Genomic DNA, 15,054 nt, shown 5'->3' on the forward strand with positions numbered 1-15,054 from the left:
GCCACCTCATGCGAAGAGTTGACTCATTGGAAAAGACTCTGAAGCTGGGAGGGATTGGGGGCAAGAGGAGAAGGGGACGACAGAGGATGAGATGGTTGGATGGTATCACTGACTCGATGAACGTGAGTCTGAGTGAACTCTGGGAATTGGTGATGGACAGGGAGGCTTGGTGTGCTGAGATTCATGGGGTGGTAAAGAGTTGGACATGACTGAGCGACTGAGCTGATGACATGTACTGATAATGAATTTCTTTGTGTTTATCCTGTATGTGTTTGCTTAGCTTTTAAAATCTGTATATTTATGTCTTTTACTGAATCTGAAAAATTTTCAGTCATTATTTATTTGAAGGCTTTTTCAGCCCCCTCTTTTTCTCCTTTTCACTTGGGACTCAAATGACACAAATGTCAGCACTTTCATTAGACTCCCATAAGCCCCTGAGGTTTTGGTTTGGTCATGGTTTTGATTTTAGTTTTATTCACTCTATTTTCTCTTTCTTGTTTAGACTGGACAATTTTTACTGTATTAATTTCCAGATCATGAATTCTTTCCTCTGTCCTCTCCGTTTTGTTGTTGAGAGAAACAACATAAAACTCCACTGAGTTTAAAAATTTTAGTTATTGTATTTTTTAATTCTAAGATTTCTATTTGGTTTTCATTTATATCTTTATTACTGAAACTTATTATTATATCTTTATTGCTGAAACTTTTTCACATTTACATTTGTTTACAGAATTTTGTAACTGTTCCTTGAGGCATTTTTAAAATTTAGAACTGCTTTAGAGTGTTTGTCAAGAAGCAAATAATAAAATGAAAGTAGAAATGAATAAAAGTGAAAGCAAAAACAATAAGAAAAAGCAATGCAATGAGCTGATTCTCAGTTTAACTGTAGAATTACCAAACATGTTTAAAAGTTAACACCAATTTTACACAATCTCTTTCAGCAAGATAAGAAGGTGAAAACATTTCTGAAACCAGTACTGCCTCAAAAATTACCACAAATACAGTACAAGAAAATACAATCATCTATCAAAATCTCCCATGACTTTGTTGCAAAATTCCTCAACAGAATGCTAACAAATTGAACCCAGCATTGTGGTTTTTGTGTGTGTGTGTGTGTGTGTGTGTGTGTGTTTTTAAAATGATATACCATCACCAAATGCGACTATTCCTGCTATGTGAGACTAGATCAATGTTTGAAAATCAATTACCTTAAGCAATGGCACCCCACTCCAGCACTCTTGCCTGGAAAATCCCATGGATGGAGGAGCCTGGTAGGCTGCAGTCCACGGGGTCGCTAACAGTTGGACATGACTGAGTGACTTCACTTTCACATTTCACTTTCATGCATTGGAGAAGGAAATGGCAACCCACTCCAGTGTTCTTGCCTGGAGAACCCCAGGGACAGGGGAGCCTGGTGGGCTGCCATCTGTGGTGTCACACAGAGTCGGACACGACTGAAGCAACTTAGCAGCAGCAACCATTTGAACAAGTTAAGAACAAATAATATATGATTTATCAATCAATGCAGGAAGAGCATTGGACAAAATCTAATAAACACTTTATGAAAACTCTCATCAATCTAGTAATAGAGGGAAAATTTTCAACTTAATGAAGAGCACCTACAAAGAAACCTATAACTAACATCATAGTTAAAGGAAAGACAATGCTTTCCCCTTAAGACTGTGATTGAGGCAAGGATGTCTCCTCTTAGCACTGTTATTCTGACCACCTGGCAACATGGCATTGGAGGTCCTAACTGCTGTAATAAGACAGTAAAAAGAAACAAAATGCTCACAGATTGAAAAGGAAGAAAAGAACTCCTTATTTTCTGATAACATTATCTATGTAAAAAATACTAATGAATCTACAAAATCCTCACAAAATTTCACCACATATGAGTTCATCAGGTCACAGGACATAAAATCATCAAAGAATTAACTGAAATTCTACTTATTAAAAAAGAACATGTAGAAACAAATTTAAAGCATGATTCCATTTCTAATTTTCCAATAAAATGAAAGACTTACCTGTAAGTGTAACACATTCAGGGTCTGTATACTTAAATTTGCAAAATTCCAAGGAAAGAAATAGAGAAAGACTTAAAAAATAGAAGATAAGTCCTACGTTCATGGATTGGAAGACTCAACTTAGTAAAGATGTTGATTCTCTGCAAATTCTCTAGTTTTAATAAAGTTTCTATCAAACCACCACTTAATTTTGTTTGTTTTTGTGGACATCAACAAGCTTTTTGTAAAATCTATATGGGAAGGTATGGTAGTAGAGTAGGTAAAACAACTTGAAAAGAATAAAGTGGTAGGAAAAACTTTGATACTAAAGCTTACTATATAGCTTTACAGTAGTCAGGACAGAGTGGTACTGGTAAAGGGATGTCTGTGTGTATGTGTGTGTGTGCTTAGCTGCTCAGTCATGTCTGACTGTTTGTGACCTCATAGACTATAGCCCACAAAGCTCTTCTGTCCTTGGAATTATCCAAGCAAGAATACTGGAGTGGGGAGCCATTCCTGATAGCTTATGGTGAACGGTGTCAGGAACAAGACCTCCGAAGAAGAAAAATTAGCTTTGGGACCAGAGACAAGGCTTAAGGCGCTTAGAGCTTCATGTGGCAAAAGTTTTATCACAGTGAAAAAGGGACAGAGAGAGTGTTTGACACAGACATCGAAGGGGCAGAGAGCGCCCCACTGGCCTGTCTTATCAGGCCTGTCTTTACATACTTTTTCAGTTGGTTATTAACAATAGAAAGGTCTTAACAAACCCACTCCGGCAACATGCATCTTAAGATAACAGGATTAGTCAGAAGGTTCTTAAGAAGAAACGTGTCCTCGAGCAAGATACATTGATGTTATACAACTGTTCAGATCAGATCAGATCAGTCGCTCAGTCGTGTCCGACTCTTTGCGACCCTGTGAATCGCAGCACACCAAGCCTCCCTGTCCATCACCAACTCCCGGAGTTCACTCAGACTCACCTCCATTGAGTCAGTGATGCCATCCAGCCATCTCATCTTCTGTCGTCCCCTTCTCCTCCTGCCCCCAATCCCTCCCAGCATCAGAGTCTTTTCCAATGAGTCAACTCTTCACACGAGGTGGCCAAAGTACTGGAGTTCCAGCTTTAGCATCATTCCTTCCAAAGAAATCACAGGGCTGATCTCTAGAAAGGACTGGCTGGATCTCCTTGCAGTCCAAGGGACTCTCAAGAGTCTTCTCCAACACCACAGTTCAAAAGCATCAATTCTTCGGCGCTCAGCCTTCTTCACAGTCCAACTCTCACATCCATACATGACCACAGGAAAAACCATAGCCTTGACTAGACGAACCTTTGTTGGCAAAGTAATGTCTCTGCTTTTCAATATGCTATCTAGGTTGGTCATAACTTTCCTTCCAAGGAGTAAGGGTCTTTTAAATTCATGGCTGCAATCACCATCTGCAGTGATTTTGGAGCCCAGAAAAAGAAAGTCTGACACTGTTTCCACTGTTTCCCCATCTATTTCCCATGAAGTGATGGGACCGGATGCCATGATCTTCGTTTTCTGAATGTTGAGCTTTAAGCCAACATTTTCACTCTCCACTTTCACTTTCATCAAGAGGATTTTTAGTTCCTCTTCACTTTCTGCCATAAGGGTGGTGTCATCTGCATATCTGAGGTTATTGACATTTCTCCCAGGAATCTTGACTCCAGCTTGTGTTTCTTCCAGTCCAGCGTTTCTCATGATGTACTCTGCATATAAGTTAAATAAACAGGGTGACAATATACAGCCTTGATGTACTCCTTTTCCTATTTGGAACCAGTGTGTTGTTCCATGTCCAGTTCTAACTGTTGCTTCCTGACCTGCATACAGATTTCTCAAGAGGCAGATGAGGTGGTCTGGTATTCCCATCTCTTTCAGAATTTTCCACAGTTTATTGTGATCCACACAGTCAAAGGCTTTGGCATAGTCAATAAAGCAGAAATAGATGTTTTTCTGGAACTCTCTTGCTTTTTGCGTGATCCAGCAGATGTTGGCAATTTGATCTCTGGTTCCTCTGCCTTTTCTAAAACCACCTTGAACATCAGGAAGTTCACGGTTCACATATTGCTGAAGCCTGGCTTGGAGAATTTTGAGCATTACTTTACTAGCGTGTGAGATGAGTGCAATTGTGCTGTTAGTACAGAGTTTAAGGAAAAACATACCTCTGAGTAAGATGAGTTGTTTTATTGTGTAATAATTAGCTCTGGGCTTAAAGAAAGTTAGTCTTAGAAGAAATAGATTGTTGCCATAACAACTCAGAGTTCAAGAAAAAAAATCTTACATGACTAAGAAAAAGGAGAGTAGAAAAAAAAGTTTGTCCTTTACTCCTCCTCAAGAGCCCTAGACTCCTTATCTACCTACCTAAGAACTAGCTCTCTCATTCCCTTCTCCAAGCCAGGCTTCACCAGTACATGAACCGTGAACTTCCAGATGTTCAGGCTGGTTTTAGAAAAGGCAGAGGAACCAGAGATCAAATTGCCAACATCTGCTGGATCATCGAAAAAGCAAGAGTTCCAGAAAAAAATCTATTTCTGCTTTATTGACTATGCCAAAGCCTTTGACTGTGTGGATCACAATAAACTGTGGAAAATTCTGAAAGAGATGGGAATACCAGACCACCTCATCTGCCTCTTGAGAAATCTGTATGCAGGTCAGGAAGCAACACTTAGAACTGGACATGAAACAACAGACTGGTTCCAAATAGGAAATGGAGTACGTCAAGGCTGTATATTGTCACCCTGCTTATTTAACTTATATGCAGAGTACATCATGAGAAATGCTGGGCTGGAAGAAGTACAAGCTGGCATCAAGATTGCCGGGAGACATACCAATAACCTCAGATATGCAGATGACACCATCCTTATGGCAGAACGTGAAGAGGAACTCAAAAGCCTCTTGATGAAAATGAAAGAGGAGAGTGAAAAAGTTGGCTTAAAGCTCAACATTCAGAAAACGAAGATCATGGCATCCGGTCCCATCACTTCATGGGAACTAGATGGGGAAACAGTGGAAACAGTGTCAGACTTTCTTTTTCTGGGCTCCAAAATCACTACAGATGGTGACTGCAGCCATGAAATTAAAAGATGCTTACTCCTTGGAAGGAAAGTTATGACCAACCTAGATAGCATAGAGAAAAGCAGTGATACTACTTTGCCAAAAAAGGTCCATCTAGTCAAGGCTATGGGTTTTTCCAGTGGTCATGTATGGATGTGAGAGTTGGACTGTGAAGAAAGCTGGGCGCCGAAGAATTGATGCTTTTGTACTGTGGTGTTGGAGAAGACTCTTGAGAGTTCCTTGGACTACAAGGAGATCCAGCCACTCCATCCTGAAAGAGATAAGTCCTGGGCGTTCATTGGAAGAACTGATGCTGAAGCTGAAACTCCAATACTTTGGCCACCTCATGGGGAGAGCTGACCCTGGAAAAGACCCTGATGCTGGGAGGGATTGGGGGCAGGAGGAGAAGGGGACAACAGAGGATGAGATGGCTGGATGGCATCACTGACTTGATGGACATGAATTTGCGTGAACCCCAGGAGTTGGTGATGGACAGGGAGGCTGTCATGCTGCGATTCACAGGGTCGCAAAGAGTCGGACACGACTGAGTGACTGAACTGAACTGAACTGAACTTCCCTTCTCCAGACTATCTTCATGGCCCAGGGATTGAACCTGGGGCTCTGCATTGCAGGTGGATTCTTTACCATCTGAGTCACCAGTGAAGCCTGGCAAGGGATAGACACAAAGATTAATGGAACCAAAGAGAGATCCCAGAAATTCATCTACACAAATATGTCCAACTTATTTTGACAAAGGTGAAAAGCCATTTAAACAAGGAAAGATAGCATTTTCAAGAAAGTGTGCTAGAGAAACGAGACATTAAATGAGCCTCAACCCAAATATCATGTCTATATGAATCACAGACTTAAAAGTGTAAAATAAAAACTGTTAGAGAAAAAAAAAAAATGGGAGAAAGTCTTGAGGTTCTTGTGCTAGATAAAGAATTCTTACACTTGACACCAAAAGTATGATCCATAAGGGAAAAATATTGATAAATTATACCTCATCAAAATTAAAATATTTGCTCTGTAAAAGACTTTGTTAAGAGGATGAAAAGGTAAGCATATCTACAGACTAAGAAAAAATTTTGCAAATCATATATTTGAAAAGGGACTTGTATGCAGAATACACAAATAACTTTCAAAATTCAATGTCAAAAAAACAATTGAATTAGAAAATGGGGAAAAGTTATGAACAGATATTTCTATTCATGAGGATATATAGATGGAAAACAAGCACAGGTAAAGAAGTTCAATATCAGTAGTCATTTGAATTTACAAATTCAAACTACAATGAGATATTGCTACACAACTTCCAAAATAATTAAAATAAAAAATATTGATAACACCAAATGCTGAATAGGCAGAGAGACTTCATCACTCATTTATTGCTTGTAGGAATGTAAAATAAACATCCACTCTGGAAAACAGTTTAGCAATTAAAAAACAAAAAACAAACTGAAGAGGTAACTACCATACGAATCACGAACTGCACTTGAGCATTTATCCCTGAGAAATGGAAGCTTCAATTCACACAAATATATATATATATAAGTGTGCACAGTAGATTTATCAGTAATAGCTCCAACTGGGGCTAAGAAGAGGAAGTTCGTCACTGATGGCATCTTCAAAGGTGAACTGAATGAGTCTTTCACTGAGGAGCTGGTTGAGGTGAGGTCCATGTTACACCAACCAGGACAGAAATCCTTATCTTGGCCACCAGGACACAGAATGTTCTTGGTGAGAAGGGCCGGTGGATTCCGGGAACTGACTGCTGTGGTTCAGAAGAAATTTGGCTTCCCTGACGGCAGAGTAGAGCTTTATGCTGAAAAGGGAGCCACAGAAGGTCTGTATGCCATTCCCAGGCAGAGTCTCTGTGTTATAGACTGGTCGGTCCTCCACTTCCTGTGCGGCGGGCCTGCTGTGGTACGCTGCAGCTCCTCCTGGAGAGGGGGGCCAAAGGCTGCGAGGCGGTAGTGTCTGGGAAACTCTGAGGACAGAGGGCTAAATCCACGCATGGCTAAGCCCACGCAGATGGCCTCATGAGCCACAGTGGGGACCTGTTAACTACTATGTTGAGCCTGCTGTCTGCACTATGCTGCTCAGACAGGGTGTGCCGGGCGTCAAGGGAAAGAGCATGCTGCCTTGGGACCCAGCTGGTAAGACTGGTCCTAAGAAGCCTCTGCCTGAGGACGTGAGCATTGTGGAAGCCAAAGATGAAACGCGCCCACCACCCTCGTCTCTAAACAGAAGAGTGGGAAGCCTGAGCCGCCTGCATGCCCCAGCTGGTACCCACAGCAAAATAGGTCTCCTTGGCCACTGGATCTGGAGTTTGGATGCTGCTCTATAAAGATGTTTAAAGAAAAAAAATAACTCCAACTGGAAACAATTCAGTTGTTCTTCAAGGGATGAATGATTAAACAAATTTGTACATCTGTATCATGGAATTCTATTCAGTAATAAAAAGGAATAAACTACACACAACAATCAAGATCTTAAGGAAATTATGCTGAGTGAGAAAAACCAATCTCCAAAAGTTACATACTGAATGATTCCATTTCTATAATATTCTTGAAAATGAAAGTCGCTTAGTCTTGTCTGACTCTTTGCAACCCCATGGACTATACAGTCCATGGAATCTCCAGGTCAGAATACTGGAGAGGGTAGTCTTTCCCTTCTCCAGGGGATCTTCCCAATCCAAGGGATCCAACCCAGGTCTCTTAAACTAATGTAATTATAGACATGAGAAACCAATGAGTGGTTTCTAGGAGTTAGGATTTGAGGGAGGGTTGGCTCCAAAAGGGTAGCCCAAGGGAGCCTTGTGGTGATGGAGCAGTTCTGGACCTCAAGATGCTAGATACACAAAGCTCCTATGTGACAAATTTCACAGAACCACACACACACACACACACACACACGCATGCACATGATTGTTTATACAACTGGCAACACCTTAATAAACTCTGTGGGTTGTACTAATGTCAGTATCATGGATCTGATATTATAGTCACACAAAATGCTACCTTCGTGGGATTAGGGGTACAGAGCACACAGGATGTACTATACGTTTTTCCCTACCTACTGTAAATCTTCTTCCAAATTAGTTTCTTAAAATTCCTTGTCACATAATTCCAACTTCTGCATCTTCTCAAAATTGGTGTTTGTTGATTGTATTTTCTCATTCAAGTTGAGATTTTCTGACAATGATTTTCAATTGAATCCTGAACACTGTGAGTATTGTGTTATGAGACACTAGCTTTTATTCAGGTCTTCTGTCTTATCAGTGCCTACTTACTGCCTGCTGGAGGTAGAAGTTCAGCGACCCTACTTTGCCTGTGCTGACACCCAGGGACAGAAGGTGCCCCGTTACTGTAAGACCTCAGGGTCCCCACTAGATGTTCGCTGACACAAACACCACCCTGGTGCTTCCATACTCTGACATTGACACTGCAGAGTGGGATAAGGACTCACTGTTGTGAGTCTCAAGCTATAAAAGTCTCAGCTCCCCACTCCAGCATGTCTGACACCACCAACCCATTGCGGGTGGGGGTATGTCTTGTCACAACTTGTGAGCGTCTAGGCCCCTCTTATATTTTGGTTACAGGAGTAGGGTGAGGCCCTTGTTTTTTCCACAGTGCTTGACTGGAGTAGGGGAGTTATCACCTAGAAGTGTTCCGTCTTGCTAGGCTGCCCCTTCCCTCATGTTCTAGACGGAGAGAGCAGGCTTTTTGGGGGGCTCTCTGTGTTGCTATTTCTGGATAGCTGGCTTCTCCAGCTCCCACTGTTGGACACAGGAGGCAGAAAGAAAACCCAAGAAACCTGCCTCTGTGTTGTTCTTCGGTCCTGCGGTCCCAGCCAGGCTGACTGCTTTTCTCCACCTCTCAGTGTCTTCTTGCTCTCATTTGATGTATAGTATCCAGAGGTTATAACTGTGCTTAGTGGGAAGAACAGGGAGAAGTGCATTTATTTACTCCAGAAGACTTTTATTTCATGTTAATTCCATAGTTATATTTGTTATAAATTCTCTGTAATCTTATTTTCAGTTTAAAAAAAAATTCGTATTGGGGTATAGTTGATTTTAGTTTCTGCTGTACAGCAAAGGGAATCAGTTTTATATATCCACCCTTTTTTAGATGTTTTTCCCACATAGGTCATTGTAGAGTATTGAGTACAGTTTCCTATGCTATATAGTAGTTAGCTACTCGGGCTTCCCTGGTTGTTCAGATGGTAAAGAATCCACCTGCAATGCGGGAGACCTGGAATTCTATCCCTGGGTTGGGAGGACCCCCTGGAGAAGGGAATGGCTACGCACTCCAGTATTCTGTCCTGCAGAATTCCATGGACAGAGGAGCCTGGCAGGCTATAGTCCAGGGGGTCACAAAGAACTGGACAAGACTGAACAACTTTCACTTTACTGGGTTGGCCAAAATGTTTGTTCGGGTTTTTGTACACTATCACAAACCTGAATGAACTTTTTGGCCAAGCCACAATATTTTATATATGCTGCTGCTGCTAAGTCACTTCAGTCGCGTCCGACTCTGTGTGACCTTTTATATATAGTAGTGTGTATATGTCAATCCCAATGCCCCATTTTATCCTTCTCCCCCATTCAGCTCCCATAAAATTATGTTAACCATAAAATTGTTTTCTACATCACGATTCTCTCTCTGTTCTGGAAATAAGTTACTTTGTCCATTTTTTAAGGTTCTATATACAAGCAATAGCATATGACGTTTTTCTTTCTCTGACTTACTTCACTCAGTATGAAAATCTCTAGGTCCATCCATGTTGCTGCAAATGGCATTATTTTGATCTTTTTATGCCTGAGTAATATTCCATTGTATATATGTACCACATCTTCTTTATCTATTCCTCTGTCGATGGACATTTAGGCTGCTTCTGTCTCCTGTCTACTGTAAACAGTGCTTCACTGAACATTTGGGTGCATGTATCGTTATGAATAATGATTTTCTTTAGATTTATCCCTGGTAGTGGGACTGTGAGGTCATATGGTACTTCTGTTTTTAGTTTTTTAAAGGGATCTCTATAATGTTCTGTATTGTGGCTGTACCAATTTACATTCTCACTAGCACTTTAGGAGGGTTCCTTTTTCTCCACACCCTCTCCAGCATATATTGTTTGAAGATATTTTGATGGTGGCCACTCTGGTGGCGCTAGTGGTAAAGAACCCACCTGCCAATGCAGGAGACTTAACAGACATGGGTTTGATACCTGGATTGGGAAGATCCCCTGGAGGAGAGAGGGCATGGCAACCCACTCCAGTATTTTTGCCTGGAGAATCCCATGGACAGAGGAGCCTGGTGGGCTACAGTCCATGAGGTCACAAAGAGTCAGACAATGAAGCAACTTAGCAGGTAGGTACCCTCTCTGACCAATGTGAGCTGATCACCTCATTGGAGTTTTGGTTTGCATTTCTCTACTAATTAGTGATACTAAGCATCTTTGCACGTGCTTTATGGCTATCTTTGGAAAAGCGTCTATTTAGATCTTCTGCCCATTTTTTGATTGGGTTGTTTGTTTTTGTTATTGAGCTGCATGAGCTGTTGTATATTTTAGAGATTAATCCCTTATTGGTCACTTCATTTGCATATATTTGGTTGCCTTTTTACTTTGTTTATGGTTTGCTGAATTCTCCCTCCTTTCCTATCTTCTGTTAAAAAAAAAATTAATAAACAGAAACCTCAATTAAATAGGATAGAAGACCAGAAGGGGGAGCTCTCACATCCTCTGATGACAGCAGAGCCCAACAAGAAGACCTGGTAAGAACTGGTCAAATTGTTAAACTGCACAGAAGAAAATGCTAAGCTAAAATCAGTGAAAAAATGGAGAGGACATTCCTGTAGTACCTTAGGGTTGAGACAAAGACCCACCAAGCTCTCAGAGGAAAGGCCAGAAGCAGTTTCCATGTTTACATTCTAGGGCCTGAGGTGAGCCAGATACAGACTGATCCTTAAGCTGCTTACAAGGGATACACTTTAAATATAAGCACATAGAAAGTTTGAACTAGAATCATGGAAAATAATTTACTACAGAAAAATTTTCCAAAACTAAAATGCAAATTCACTTTAGTGGAAGACTAAAACTCACCTCTTTTAATAACAGAAGCAGCAGACCACAAAATATTAAAAAAAGATTCAGGTACAGATGATCTGAATAAGACAATCAACAAACGATCTAATTAACACATTGAGAACATTTGGTAAAATGTTAACATTCTCGTCAAATACACAAATCAAAATCGACTACATGCTGGGCCAGAAAGAAAGCCACAGTATATTTCTGTGTGACAGGACAGAGTATGTTCTTGTTCATAGAAAACAGTAACTATAGTATATTAGAAAATGTCCAGCTGCCTAGAAATTAAAGACTATAGTTATAAATAACCCAGGTTCAAAAATTACAAACAAAAATTTGAAAATATTTTTAAATTAACTGGTTTGTTTATTTTTGGCTGTGCTGGGGCTTCGTTGCTGTGTGTGGACTCTCAGGCTGTAGTAGGTGGGCTTCTCATCCTGGGGGCTTTTCTTATTGTGGTGCCCAGGCTCAGTTGCCCTGAGGCATGTAGGATCTTCCTGGACCAGGGATTGAATCCGTGTCCCCTGCATTGGCAGGCGAACTCTCAACCAGTGAACCAGCCAGGAAGCCTCTGAAAATACTGTAAAATGAATGATAAAGCAGGGGCTGAGGGACAGACAAAGACAAATGAAGCAGAACAGACTCCACGAAATCACCAACACAGATCTAGGGACCTATGCCACACGGCAATAGGAAGTGATGGTAGTGTATCAGTTAGTGTCCAATCGGGAACAGAAACCACACGTGATTTAAACAAGGGAAGTTTAATATAAAGCTATACTATTAAGCCATGATAAAAGAGAAAATATAACTTACAATGGAACCCTAGGACTGAGGAAGAGTGCCCAAGGAGGAATAAACTTCAAAGTGTTATCAACCATGGTCCTTGGACTCTAATCAGTAGAAATGAAGAGGTCTGATGAGCAATTCAGGTAAGACTTCACCATGAGAACATGTTAACAGGTGCCTAACTGGGTCTTGGAGGAGAGTGGGGTGGTTCTTTAAATGGGCTGAGGGTGGGGGCATTGGTGGGCCTGGCCAGAGGAATGGTTTAGGTGGTCTTCTCACACCCTTGTGGCGGTGCTGTAAACAGGAATCATGCTCCTGGCACTTAGAAGGGGCAGTTGATTTGTGGGCTTTTCGAATCTTATTGCTCATAATTGCTGCATTTGCACCTGTATACAGTTATTTTGAGTCCCTTGTAGCTTCTCGGTTTTCCAGTGCTGGAATATAGATGGAAGAGACATCTATGTGCAAGTGCAAGCACTCCAGTAGAGGGTCCCAGGTCCCAGCCTAGCTCCCACCCCTGGTGGAGAAGTTCCAGGCCTTGCCTAGAGCAGAGCTGGACCATGGTTGCTGAGCCAGCAGAAAGCAACCTTGGGAAGCAGACGAGCCACAGCTGGAAGCTGGGAGGGAAGCGTGCAGGAGGAGTGGAGGTGCTGATGAAGATGGGAGGCCAGGATTGTGCTGTCTCCAAGAAAGCCACGGGGAGGGGAGAAGCAGGCTGTGCTGGGGTTAACACGTTGCCGAGGAAAACGTGTCCTGGCCGTGTGGCTTAGGTGAGCATCGCTGGGTGTCCCCCATTGCAGTGCTGACTTGGTGCACAGCCCCTGGAAGGTGCAGGACAGCCCCTTCCCCTGGTGGTCTCCCTCCAGCTGTCTCTGCTGAGAAAGGTTACCCCCTCTCTCTCGCTCTCTTTAGTCGCTCAGCTGTGTGGACTCTTGCGACCCCATAGATTGTAGCCCACCAGGCTCCTCTGTCCATGGGAGTCTCCAGGCAAGAATACTGGAGTGGGTTGCCATTTTTTTCTCCAGGGGATGTTCCCGACCCAGGGATCGAACCCAGGTGTCCTGCATTGCATGCAGATTCTTTACCGAATTAGCTATGAGGGAAGCTGAAGTTTACCATGCTGCCCCCTTAACGGAGAGCCGCCTAAAGAGCTCTGTCTGCTGTTGCAGAGAGCACTGCAAGGTGCACTGGGGGCTGAGAGGCGATGAACTGATAACTGGTACAATTACTTTTGGTAAATAGTACTGGTTCAATTGGAGATACATATGGAAAATGTATCTTTGCCCATTCCTGCACTATGTGCAAAATTAATTCTATAGACAATGAATCTAAATGTTAAAGATAAGAAGGAAATATGGATTTTTTAGAAAGATTTCTAGATTTAAGAGCACTCTCTAGCTTTTCAGAATGTTTTTTTTTATTTTATTTTATTTTTAAACTTTACACAATTGTATTATTTTGTCAAATATCAAAATGAATCCACCACAGGTATACATGTGTTCCCCATCCTGAACCCTCCTCCCTCCTCCCTCCCCATACCATCCCTCTGGGTCGTCCCAGTGCACTAGCCCCAAGCATCCAGTATCGTGCATCGAACCTGGACTGGCAACTCGTTTCTTACATGATATTTTACATGTTTCAATGTCATTCTCCCAAATCTTCCCACCCTCTCCCTCTCCCACAGAGTCCATAAGACTGTTCTATACATCAGTGTCTCTTTTGCTGTCTCGTACACCGGGTTATTGTTACCATCTTTATAAATTCCATATATATGCGTTAGTATACTGTATTGGTGTTTTTCCTTCTGGCTTACTTCACTCTGTATAATAGGCTCCAGTTTCATCCACCTCATTAGAATGGATTCAAATGTATTCTTTTTAATGGCTGAGTAATACTCCATTGTGTATATGTACCATAGCTTTCTTATCCATTCATCTGCTGATGGACATCTAGGTTGCTTCCATGTCCTGGCTATTATAAACAGTGCTGCGATGAACATTGGGGTACACGTGTCTCTTTCCCTTCTGGTTTCCTCAGTGTGTATGCTCAGCAGTGGGATTGCATAAATGGGTTGAATGCCCCAACCAAAAGACAAAGACTGGCTGAATGGATACAAAAACAAGACCCATACATATGTTGTTTACAAGAGACCCACTTCAAGACCGAGGACACATACAGACTAAAAGTGAAGGGCTGGAAAAAGATTTTCCATGCAAATAGGGACCAAAAGAAAGCAGGAGTAGCAATACTCATATCAGATAAAATAGACTTTAAAACAAAGGCTGTGAAAAGAGACAAAGAAAGTCACTATATAATGATCAAAGGATCAACCCAAGAAGAAGATATAACAATTATAAATATATATGCACCCAACATGGGAGCACCACAGTATGTAAGACAAACACTAACAAGTATGAAAGGAGAAATTAACAATAACACAATAATAGTGGGAGACTTTAATACCCCACTCACACCTATGGATAGATCAACTAAACAGAAAATTAACAAGGAAACACAAACGTTAAACGATACAATAGACCCAGTTAGACCTAATTGATATCTATAGGACATTTCATCCCAAAACAATGAATTTCACCTTTTTCTCAAGTGCACATGGAACCTTCTCCAGGATAGATCATATCCTGGGCCATAAAGTTAGCCTTGGTAAATTCAAAAAAATAGAAATCATTCCAAGCATCTTTTCTGACCACAATGCAGTAAGATTAGATCTCAATTACAGGAGAAAAACTATTAAAAATTCCAACATATGGAGGCTGAACAACACGCTGCTGAATAACCAACAAATCACAGAAGAAATCAAAAAAGAAATCAAAATTTGCATAGAAATGAATGAAAATGAAAACACAACAACCCAAAACCTGTGGGACACTGTAAAAGCAATCCTAAGGGGAAAGTTCATAGCAATACAGGGACACCTCAAGAAACAAGAAAAAAGTAAAATAAATAACCTAAACTTTACACCTAAAGCAACTAGAAAAGGAAGAAATGAAGAACCCCAGGGTTAGTAGAAGGAAAGAAATCTTAAAAATTAGGGCAGAAATAAATGCAAAAGAAACAAAAGAGACTGT

At 41.3% G+C, this 15,054-nt stretch overlaps 1 pseudogene; it reads left to right on the plus strand.

Annotated features, from left to right (window-relative positions):
• The first annotated feature begins 2,786 nt into the window (after positions 1 to 2,786).
• LOC104992851 overlaps positions 2,787 to 15,054 on the plus strand; it is a 70,081-nt pseudogene continuing 57,813 nt past the window's right edge.

The sequence above is a fragment of the Bison bison genome, unplaced genomic scaffold (genome assembly GCF_000754665.1).
Source record: "Bison bison bison isolate TAMUID 2011002044 unplaced genomic scaffold, Bison_UMD1.0 scf7180017864224, whole genome shotgun sequence".
Classification (NCBI taxonomy): domain Eukaryota; kingdom Metazoa; phylum Chordata; class Mammalia; order Artiodactyla; family Bovidae; genus Bison; species Bison bison.